Below are 12,680 nucleotides of genomic sequence, written 5' to 3' on the forward strand. Positions count from 1 at the left end.
CTATTGATGATAAATTCTCTGATTTTTGAACCAGTTATGTTTCTCATTGTGTTCAGGCTGGTTGCAAATCTGTCTATAACTGAATTTGCAAGCTTATACTATGTGTTGATGTCTTCTCTTTACCCTTCATTTCTGCACACTGCTCTGTGCTCTGGGACCTGACACATATGGGCTATATCAAGAGGATACAGCCCTCTAGTCTCCATTAAGATTTGGTCCATGAGAGGTATGAGAAAGAGATCTAAAGGCAAAAAGGGAATAAGACTAAGTACTTATTCCCTGAGCTCTCTGCAGGTTAACTACTGCCCTTCCTAAGTCCACAGCTTCTACCACGTGGTCCTCTCCATATAGTTCTTTCTCTGGGTGCTACTGACTACTCACCTTGCCCTTCAGGTCTAAAACTTCTGAAGGGTTCTTTTCTGTTTCTTCCCCAGAGGCACTCCACTACCCACTTTCTTTCTTTTTTATTATTTTTTTGTATTTTGTTGTTGTTGTTTTAAGTATTTCCAGCACCTCTGCAAATAGTCCCTTTATTACACTCTCCTTAATGGACTCCATTTGAGAGTGCCGTCAGATTCCTGCTGAGACCCTAACTGATATATTCTAGCAACTATACTGGGTATCAACTAATCACCTCTTATTTTGGCTCTGCCCTATTTTTTTTTTTTTATGGATTTACCTTTTAGTCCTTTGAATTATAAATACCTCTGTTCAATAAAGAACCTCAAAATAGTCTTTGTAAAAAGACAAGATGTAAATGAACAAATGTATATGCAAATAAATATGCCAGGTACTCTGTAATATGCAAAAGTGAAAAGAAAATTAAGTCTTAGTCTCAGTCCTGGGGGATAACACAGTCTGTGCAGAAGATATTCAAGGAAGCAAATAATCACAAAGCATTGTGGTGAGTTATAACAAAGATATAGACAAAGTCCTAGGGGAATGTGAGGGATGAAGTTCCTTATGCAGCAGAAAGGTGGGAGGACGAATGGTCAGAGGGACCAGAGTGGACAAGGGGGGAGGGAGAACAGAACTGAATTGGTCACAAAAGGCAGAGCTATTGAAGTCAGGTGAACAGGATGGTACCAGGCACTTCATGTTAGAGGGCTAGTCATTTATTTCCCTGAAGCAGCCACACTCTTGCTTGGTGTATTTGAAGTTCCCGTTCATCTCCTGCAAGACTAATTGATTTATTATTTAAAAAGTCTTTTAATTTTCAAGTCTTGATTTAGAAAAAACTTGGAAAATGAAAAATACTTTGTTATTCTCCAAAGATTTAAGTTTAATTCAAATGTGACTAATGAGCCTTGCAATATATGCCTAATTCCTTTCCTCTTTCCTGTACATAGTACAAGGCTTATATAAATCACATACTTACTTCATCAAAAATGCTTTTAAAAGCAAGATACATTATTACTGGGAATATGAACAGCAGGTAAGTGATGTCCAAGTAGTAGAATACATACACATTGGTTTCAATAATACATAGGTAAAAATTATAACATTGCTTTAAAAGGAAATTGAGATTTGCTATCTGATTTTAGAATAAGTCTAAGAATAGTCCATCAAGAGCCTACAAGAAAATCCAATGTGTCTTGTTATGTGTACTAGGTATGGCTATTTATCATTTGTCACATATGTTTTTAAAAAAGGACTAAGTGAGGCTCTGGCTGGTTGGCTCAGTGGTAGAGTGTCGGCCGGGTGTGCAGGAGTCCTGGGTTTGATTCCCGGCCAGGGTACACAGGAGAAGCGCCCATCTGCTTCTCCACCCCTCCCCCTCTTCTTCCTCTCTGTCTCTCTCTTACCCTCCTGTAGCCAAGGCTCCATTGGAGCAGGGTTAGCCCTGGCGCTGAGGATGGCTCTGTGGCCTCAGGCACTAGAATGGCTCTGATTGCGGCAGAGTAACGCCCCAAGATGGGCAGAACATCGCCCCCTGGTGGGCATGCTGGGTGGATCCTGGTCGGGCGCATGCGGGAGTCTGTCTGACTGCCTCCCCGTTTCCAACTTCGGAAAAATACAAAAAAAAAAAAAAAAAAAAAAAAAAGAAAGAAAAAAGAAAAGATTAAAAAAAAGACTAAGTGATAAAACTCCCTGAATTGTTTAGTTTTGGATTAATCGAAAAATGAAATAAGGGCTCTGTCTTTTATCAGCCTTCAGAATGAGTCCTGACCTAGTCTGCTAACTTAAAAATAAAACCAATGCAGTTTCCCTGCTGTGTGAAAGATTTGGCTAGCAGGTCTCCTAGTCTTTTTTGTCTGTTGGGTTTTTAATGAGGACCAAAGTCTAGGTTCTGGAACACTGTGAATTTTGATTACAGTGGGGTTCCATCCTGGTTGGATTGGGGGAAATGTCAGAAACCTCGTGAGATCACCAGCCAGCTTCTAGATTAAAGGCTTTAAAGAAGCTTCTCAAATGCTGCTCAACTCTTGTTTTTTATCCAAACCCAAACTCTGTACCCACAGAGATTCAGTAAGCACAAAATCCCAGACAATCATTGACTTAGTAAAATGCCAACTTCTCTTTTAGCAAACAATTATAAGGAGAAAAATCAATCAACCTTCATAGATTTGTAATTGCCCATTTTATTTTGCTTCTTTATAAGTATCAAAAAGATGACATTGGAGTTAGTACAATACTGTGTTTCTGTTGAAATCCTGACATTTTCAAAGAAGGAGGAGCCTCGATGGTCTCCCATGATCTAAGTGCCTTTTAACAGCTGTCCCGAGGGACAGCAGGCTTCACTAAAATCCATACTTTATTTGTTTCCTTATTTTTACCTAATACTCTTTTTCTGTTCCAGTATCTTCCCTAGGATACCATAATAATTTAGTTGTCATGTGTCCTTAGACTTATCTCTATTGTGATAGTGTTTCTGACTTTCCTTGTTTCTGATAACTGGCAGGTTTGAGGAGTACTAGTTAGGTTTTTTGTAGACTTCCCCAGTTTGGAATTCGTGTGATATATTTTTTTTCATGATTAGACTGAGTACGAAGACCACACAAGGAAAGCATTATTTTCATCACATCATGTCGAGGGTACATATGACCAATCTGACTTACCACTGCTGATGTGAGGCTCAGTCACAAGGTGAAGGTCATGGTCGTCAGGCTCATCCACTATAAAGTTATTTTTTCCTCCATTTCTATATTGTACCTTTTAAAAGAAAGGCACTGTTAAGTTACTTAGAACTCTCCTGTATTGGAGACTTGTTACTGCCTCTATTTGTTCAATCATTTTTATATCAAAAGGGACTCATGGCTATTTATTTAGTACTTTGAGTAGTAATCCCAAGCTACATTGTTTACACTCTTGCCCCAATTGTTCTAGCTTTGATCACTGAGAACTCTTTCAGTTAATGTCCATGTCCCATTGGAATATTCCAGACCCATTTTGTACACCCGTGCCCAATATTAGAACCAGCCATTTTTCCACAGAGTACTGATTCCTTTTTTTAAAGAATAATATTAAAAACCAAGGTCTGGAACTAGACATATTTGTTGTTAATGAGATGTCATTTCTTCTACATCTTCTTAGAACATAAAAATAGTTTAATGTATTTTAACTGATATGTGTGTATGTATGTATATAAATATATATATCTGTATTTCTATCTATATTTTTATTTATAAATATGTTGAATTTGTCAACTGAAGGTTGTTGGCACCAATTCAATGCCAACAGAAATTCCCAATTTGGAATGCAATGAAGACAGAAACTGTATTTGGTGGGAACAGCGCAAGAGTGAGCCAGCACGGCTGTGAGGACAGCACTGCTGTGGAACAGCTCAGTAGAGCTGCAGCATGGCTGTAGACAGTGCAGTCATGATGCAGCAGGGCTGTGCAGCTGCCTGGGGCCAGGCCACTCCCCAGCTAGGCAGCTCCACAGTAGGCTCTACAATGGACTTCTCCACTCTGCTCCTGCAAGACAGCTTTGGTGTTTCAGCTCTAGCTGGGAAAACACAGTCTTCAGTCCTCAGTGCAAAGAGAAAATGTGTGCTTAATGGGTGGTTTCTATGTGTTGATAAACATCAAGACAAAAGGATCATTCCAGGCAGTGATCACTGAGCCACTCAGTTATAAAATATCTGTAATTAAGTTTAACCTTTACCTCAATAAATAATCTTTTTTTTTATTTTATTTATTCATTTTTAGAGAGGAGAGAGAGAGAAAGAGAGAGAAACAGAGAGAGAGAAGGAGGGAGGAAGTAGCTGGAAGCATCAACTCCCATATGTGCCTTGACCAGGCAAGCCCAGGGTTTCGAACCGGCAACCTCAGCATTTCCAGGTCGATGCTTTATCCACTGCGCCACCACAGGTCAGGCAATAAATAATCTTGGTCAAAATAAAATATGAGATATTATTGTTGCATTCATGCTACTGTGATAAGGTAATGGATTTCAAACTATTCAATTTTCTACTCTATGTGGTGAAACAGAGGTTCTATAGGCCACCAGCTGTTTGGTTCTCTCTGCTCTGATGAGAAGATGGGGTATGTTAGAGAAGAGAGAGAGAGTGTAGGGGAGGCAGAAAGTAGGCATTCTTTATTAGAAGTTGAATAATATGGCATTAGATGGAATAATCTGAGTTGATAGTTAGTTTTTGTTAAATATAGCAAACATTTATTATTTTTTCATTCTTTGTTTATTTATTGAACCCTGAAGCCCTGTGCCACAATTCTGAAATAAATGTTAGTTCTTGTCCTCATATAAACATCCTGATAGGTAAGCACAAAGTGATGGGGAGCTCACACAAGGAGCATCTAACTAAAATCAGAGAAATGGAAGTTTCCCTTGAGGAGGTGATACTTAAGCCAAATCTTGAGGGACAAGTGAAGCGTCAAAACAGAGAAAAAAGTGTCATCTAGATAAAGAGAGCAACATTACAAATGGCAGAGACAAGAGAGAACATGACATATTTGGGGAGCAAATATTCTAAAGCAGACACTGTCAATGTCAACATTTCACACTGCATCTGCGGACAAATATAGTGTATAAATTCAGTAGATAAACCTCACTGTTGGAGTAGCATTAGGTGATCTGTATGCCCAAATACATTTCAAGTAGAAGAGAGAAATCACTATCTTCTTCTAGTAATAACACCCCCTACTTTTGTTTGAAAAATTATCCTTCCTCTACTCTCATCAGAGTAGTTGAGATAGCTTTGATTCATTTCTGTAAGTCTGACCCACAAGAACCTGGTATCCCCCGGCCAACTATAGTTGTAGTTCAGAGTGACCGTAACATAGAGGATTAGGGTGGATGACTGGGAAGGAATGAGGCTGAAGTAGTAAACTGAGGCCAGACCATGAATGATCTTGTCAGCTGTGGTGACAAGTTTTGACTATACCTGAAGTCAGGAGGTAACTGTTGGATTTTAAATACATGAGTGATATACTTCAACTGACCTCTTAGATCAGGGGTCCCCAAACTACAGCCCGCGGGCCACATGTGGCCCCCTGAGGCCATTTATCCGGCCCCCGCTGCACTTCTGGAAGGGGCACCTCTTTCATTGGTGGTCAGTGAGAGGAGCATAGTTCCCATTGAAATACTGGTCAGTTGTTGATTTAAATTTACTTGTTCTTTATTTTAAATATTGTATTTGTTCCCGTTTTGTTTTTTTTACTTTAAAATAAGATATGTACAGTGTGCGTAGGGATTTGTTCATAGTTTTTTTTATAGTCCGGCCCTCCAATGGTCTGAGGGACAGTGAACTGGCCCCCTGTGTAAAAAGTTTGGGGACCCCTGTCTTAGATAAAACTTTAGAGGTGATAGGAGCTCATTGAAATGTAGCAAGTAGTTCTTCCATTAAAACAGGTAAAACTGTAAAAGGCCTGAACTAAAACAGTGGTAATGGAAAAAAATAGAAGTCAAAAAAAGAGGGGGAGAAGATCTGGGAGATATTAAAGTGGTGGAAACTACAAAACTAATTACCGAATTATTGAGTTTGTAAAGTATGTTAAATATCTAAGAGAAGCTATCTAGTCAATCTTTGTATATAAATATATAGAATTAAGCTAAGAGAAATGAGCTTAAGGTATCAATTGCAAAGTTGCCAGTAATAAAGTTAATGTAACCGATGAAAAGTGTTCAGGGTAGAGAATGATTTTTGTAATAGTTGGCATCTTATGAGGTCACTGTCGTGCTAACAGAAGGACCACAGCAGTAGTGTTTCAGCGATTTGGTTAAATCAGGTGCCACAGTGGTGCCATAAGAAGAGCCCTTGGCTAAAGTTCTAGTTTTAAAATTTAGTTACAATTATAAAAATAAAACTAATCTATTTTATTATTATTTATTTTCACTTTTGCAAAGCTATTTACCTTCTGATATTTGATTTCCTCAACTCAGAAATAAATAAATTGGTAAGCATACTACCTGCATGAATTTTATATTTTTTATTATTGCAATAAATCAAATCCCTGCCAATATAGAAATTTCTTAAAGAATGCACATGGCTAAATATTTCCAGTAGAAACGGGGTGTAAGGAAAAAAGAGCTGAGCACACTTTCCTTAAATCCCCTTTGACTTCCATTTTGCCTCTTCATCCCAACCTCCTCAAATATCCCTAAATCTTGGTGGTCACAAACGGGTCTGAGGGTAAATTTGCCTTACTTTCATGTTTTATTTAGCCTGTAGAGTGTTTTTTAATTGAAATGGTTGCATCACTGAAAAATCATATTTTACATAAAATTCTAGTTTCTTAGTCTATTGAAAAGTTAGAAGATCTATAACACTGGGTTTGTATCTTTTCTACAGTAATAATAATTTGGAACGGATACGGCTTTGCCCCCTTTACAAGGAACATCTGCTTTTTGGTCCTCCACATTCCTACCATTCCCTTTTTTCTTGCATATGGCTGGATACTCATTTTTCTGGTATAGCCGGGCAGGTTTGGTTATGATCCTGGGTTACCTAACTTCTCAAATAATGACTGAAGAAAAAAAAAGTAAAACATAGATTCAAAAGTCAGAAGAAAATATAGAGTGAACTGTATTTCCATAGTTCATTGTACCCTGCTTTTTTCAAAGCATTGATTTTTTTTTTTACTTGCATTAAGATGTATTTTGAATAGGGATAAAGGTGCTTTTTGTAAAGAGTGGCACAGTTCAGCTGGATTTGCAACCAAATTTGCAATTATTTTGCAGTTACATCATTGCAAGTGATTGTGAAGAGGCACCAGTCTACTTCTAATACTACATATTTTCTAACTGAAGTGCTCAGGTAGCCACAGTTGCATCTTAATTCATACATGGTATTTCCCACCACTCCTTTTAATTGATGACTGTTTATTTTTCAGTTTTGAGAACTGCTGCAAGACATTGAGTTGGTCTAATGACATTTGTTTAAAAAACTACACTACTGAGTGCTGTGAAGATTGACCAATAGGACACATTTAAAGTCATAAGCTCATAAGACATGCATATCCTCTATTTTCCTAAAATGAAGAGTGGAGATATTAACATAGGTATTGAGCACTGAATATGTGTCAAGCTTTATAAAAGAACGTTGTGCCTTACCTTGCTTCATCCACAAATTTTATGAGGTGGCTACTAACCATACTTTGATGAACAGGAGTTAAAATTCAGGGAATTGAAGTGTCTTGCCCCAAATCACACTGTCAGGTTAAAATCTTAAAGAACTATATGTTGAAAGGTTACCAAAACTTAAGTTTTTATGCTTCTGAGAAAGCTGAAACATTACAAAGCTCAGCTTCATTTGAGTAAATTTGATCTATTATCCAGACATCTTAAAATTCTGCAGTTTAGATAATTAACTTTTTGCCATTAGAAGATTTCTATTTTTCTTTAGATAGCACTTCTGTGATTGTTAATACCTTTTTCAAACTATAAGTTAATTTAATTTGGCTTGGGACTAAGTAGGAGAATAACTCTTGCTTAAGAAAACTCTAAATGTGAATGTAAAAGGCAATACATATCCTCATTAATTATTATAGTAAAATTATTTTAAAATCTATAGCTTTATCAATTAATTGCAAAGCTCAGCATTTTAGACAGTGACTTTGAACATGAGCAGCCCTCTAGTAGAGGAATCAAAAATTTTATTAGTAGTTTGTGGATGTGCATATCCCTTTATTTATTTTAGCACATCTAGAAGACTTACTGGTTTTATTTATTTGAGAGCTTGTTTTGAATTTGGTCATGTAACAACTCTACCCTTAGGTATGAGCTTTACCAGTTGGGGATTTTTCTAAGCAGAAGATTCCCAATAGAGAAGAGCAGGATAGTGTACCCATCTTGAGTTTGGAATTCTGGGAAACATACCTACTGCTAGAAGAGTAAAAGCGAACACTCAGCTGCTGAGGGAGGGGAAGGAGGAAGCCTAAATGCTAAAGAAGATAGGATGTGACTATAAAATTAAGAAAGAGAATCAAAAGCTGTCCATAATCTATCTGAGTCTTATTTGCTAAACTCACTGTTTATATGTATAATTGCTCGCTCACCCTCAACCACAAAAGCAAATGGAGCAGGCATTTTCCCTCACATTGGACATATTATGCTTTGCTCTGTTTTTACACATTTTTTAAAATCTACTACCCCGGGAATATGTCTGAATCAGTAATTCTACATTTTCACACAATAGTTCTGAAGTGAGAGAGAATAATGAAATAAGGAAAGATAAAATAAAAGACCACATGTGTCTGCTCATGTAAAGCGGGCAGCAACATGAAAGCTAGGCGAAAATTACAGTTGTGTGGCACTTATAATTAATAGTATCATGGGGACAGAAAGGAGATAAGATTGATTGAACATCTTCTGGGTGTCAGATAATATATTGAGAAGTGTGGACATAATACAAAACAGACTTGGACTCTGTCTTCATGCAAGTATATTAGGAAAGAGAAACAATGACCATGTAATTAAAAGCGTTTTGAGAATTTCCAAAGGAAAGTACCAGGTGCTAAGGAAATATATGCAGAGTGGATTGAACCTGTCTAAGCAGTCTGGGTAGTGTCACTAAGAAAGGACGTTACTAATTAGACAAAGCAATGGAGTTGTCAGGAAAGAACTTCCAGGCAGATATATCCTCCACCTCCATGAAGGAGAAAGGTAACAAGAAACATAAATACAGAAAGACAAACTGAAACAAGCTATAAAAAAAACCAACAGATACCGTGACAGGAAGACATCATTTATAAAGTGGTCTGAAAAGACCTCTTTGAGGAAGTGATAGTTAATGAATGAGACGGACCTATCTATGAAAGAACAAGGAGTTAAGGTGGTTCAGGTAAAAAGGACAGGACCTGAGGAGGCCTTGAGAAGGCACACTCCCTGGTATATTTAAGGAACTGAAAGTAGGTCAGAGTCCCTAAACACGGTGTGTCAGCAGGAGAGTAGCATGAGATAGAATTGAAGAGGAAGGCAGGGGCCAGATTTAGCAGGCCTGGTGGACTCGATGCAATTTATGGAGAGCCATTGGGATGTTGTTGATACACGGCTCCACAGCATGCATAGAGACCTCACAAGGACTCTAGAGGTGAGGAAATTGGGGCCATGAAAAATTAAATAGGTGTCTAAATGTTTGGCACACTGTGAATGACAGAGCCAGCTTTTGAACCTAGGCTTATTTAACCCCAAAGCTCATGTTCATTGGAAAGGTGTATGTAAGTGAATCCTGTAGACTAATGATTGACAAGGAGGAGCCCTGAGAGAAACATATTCAGAAAGAACTTTTGGATTTTTCAAGATCCCCACTCCATAGAGAAAAGCCCTATGGAGTGTCAATGGACACTCTTAGTGTTTTGGGATTCACTGTACCCAGATCAAATGCTAAAGAGAGAACAAACTCTAAAAATAATCAAAACAAACACCAGCACCTACCAAAATAGCTCCCACACAGTTGATCTTTTTAAGTTCTCTTTATTTACTTAAATGTGTGAAGGCAAAAAAAAGATATTCTTTTAGACTGAGCAATGTTCTCCTATTTTATAAATGCAAATGAAATTGATTCTTCTCTCCTTTCTTCTTTGTAGTCCATTTGTGACTTCTTTCCTGTTCTATTTAAATGTTAAATATATATTAAAAAAAAAAAACAAACTTGGCTTTTGGAGTCCTAAAATTATCTTGTGTCTTTTATTGATGGTGACAGTCAATAACCTAGTGAGCAGGCATCTGCTTCCCGATTCCCTATCTTTTTTGGCACAAAAGGGTGTCCTCCACTGAGCACCTTGGAAGAATGACCAGTCATGGGATGGGGTCATGGGCAATGAACAGCTCATAGAGGCACACTTTTTATCTCTTTTTTTAGTTGCCTCCTTGAAGAAGCCTTCTAGTTAAGAAATTTCCAACGACCAGTTTTCATAGTCTTTGAAGAAAAAAGAATGGATTAAATCATTAGATTGGAGAGAGTGGTTTGAACTGAAAACAAGGCCTAATCATTGTGGTGAACACCGTCTGTTCACTGGTGATCTGGGCAAGTCAGGGAGTCCTGGAGACCTGACAGCTGGCTAGCAGATTTCTGAATGAGTGAGGAAATTTTCCAGTTCATCGGTGGGGAATTTAGTCCAACATTACAGCATTAGGCTACCCATCTGTAGCCTGCAATTGGTACAGACAAGAGAAACACTATTACTTTGTGGAGACAAGCCACAAATCTGGAATGAAGCAGACTGGCATGTCTATTTGGGATTGGCAGGGCTGAGGTTTAGTCTATTGTTGCAAGACTGCATTACCAAAGGAGAGTGAGCGACCAATTGCATTAGGCATTCATCACACAGTGTCTTAGAATGGACAGAATGTGTGGAATGAACCAAAAAACCCTGACTTTGCAAAGGCCGTTTTTCATGCTCTCTTGCTTGCTGTTTGTGCTCTTTCTAATGGGTTAGTGTCTTTTTCCTTCAAAGGCCATTTATTACTCCAATTGGATGGCTCTGTTTGATGCTGATATCAATTTATGGGTTGTTATATCCATTAGCAAATGATGACTCAAATGAGAAAGCTCTGGAATGCAAATCACTCCATATGCCCATAAATCACAAACTGATTAGAAGTTGGCAACATGAAAGTGATTGTGTTGGAAGTTTGAAAGCCTTAGTCAGTCAACCTTTATTGAACCTCTGATATTGGATGCTACATTACTTGGGGGACTGCAAAGGGAATAAAGAATATGGAAGAGTATATGCAGAAAGTAACTTACAGATCATGCAGTCCAAATGGCCATCACAAACAGATGACTGATTCCTTGCCATTGGAATTGTATGTTAAAGGGGAGTAGAACTTAAAAAGAAAAAAAAAGTCTATGTTGGCCCAAAAAGAGCAAATTGTATGTGGCCCTTTTTTGCATTTGCATGAAGTTGTTTGATTGATTCTAAAATAGTTATACAACTAGTAATATTAATTTTAAAAAGAAAAGTGATTGTAATTTATTGAGCTGTTACCAAGTGTAGTTACTTTATAAGCACTCTATTATTAATTTTTATTATAAGACTCTATAAAGTAAATACAATCCGTAAACTGTCAATAAAATATAAGAGTTTTGAAGTACACCTAGATTTTGTGATTTGAGAAAACCAAGATCAGGGAAAGAGCAGTGGACAGAGACAGAATTTAAACCCATTGGTAAAGAACCAAAGGTTATATCTATATGGTAGGGAAATATATATCTCCATCATAAGAATTGAGATAAATGCCTTTTCCAGCACTTATATGTCTTCTCCACTCTGAATCTCAATTTACTCAGTTTAAAAGCAAAAATAGTAGACTGTCAACACAAAGATGATTGGGATGCTCATACAAAATAATGTAATGTGATTTGCTTTAAAAATTCAAAAAGATTACTATTATGATATTTCATTTAGGCAACCAACATTAGTTGGGCACATCCATTACATTCAACACCTTGCTAGCATAGTGTTAAAATAATAAGACATGGTGGAGGCCACAGTGAGCTCAATATACATATACTGGAAAGAGGCAAGGACATGATTACATTGTAATGACATAACTGTCATGGCATCAAGAGAAAAAAACTAAGAACACTGTCCAGAGAGGTTGAAGATGATTTTATAGAAGAAGCGTTGTCTTAGATTTTTGTCTAATAAAGAAGTAGGTTCACATCTGGACAAGAAAACATAATATTTATAATGTTGAGGACAGATGAGAAGAATATGATAAGATAAAGGTGACAGTTTAAAATATTTTTTTTTTACAATTTATTTTTTACATTTTTTTTAATATTTTATTTATTGATTTTTAGAGAGAGGGGAGAGAGAGAGAGAGAGATTGAAAGGGGAGGAGCAGGAAGCATCAACTCCCATATGTGCCTTGACCAGGCAAGCCCAGGGTTTCGAACCGGCAACCTCAGTGTTCCAGGTTGACGCTTTATCCCACTGCGCCACAACAGGTCAGGCATTTTTTACATTTTTTTTATTTATTCATTTTTTTAGAGAGACACAGAGAGAGAAAGAGACAGAGAGAGGAAAGAGATAGAAAGAACAGAGGGAGGAGCAGGAAGCATCAACTCCTATATGTGCCTTGACCAGGCAAGCCCGGGGTTTCGAACCGGCGACCTCAGCATTCCAGGTTGACGCTTTTATCCACTGCGCCACCACAGGTCAGGCACTAAAAATATTTTAAAATAAGCTTTTTATTTTAGATTTACAGAAAAATTGTAAAAATAGTGCAGTTTCTATAGGTATACCACACCCAGATTCCTTTATTAATGTCTT

The sequence above is a fragment of the Saccopteryx leptura genome, chromosome 2 (assembly GCF_036850995.1).
Source record: "Saccopteryx leptura isolate mSacLep1 chromosome 2, mSacLep1_pri_phased_curated, whole genome shotgun sequence".
Lineage (NCBI taxonomy): Eukaryota > Metazoa > Chordata > Mammalia > Chiroptera > Emballonuridae > Saccopteryx > Saccopteryx leptura.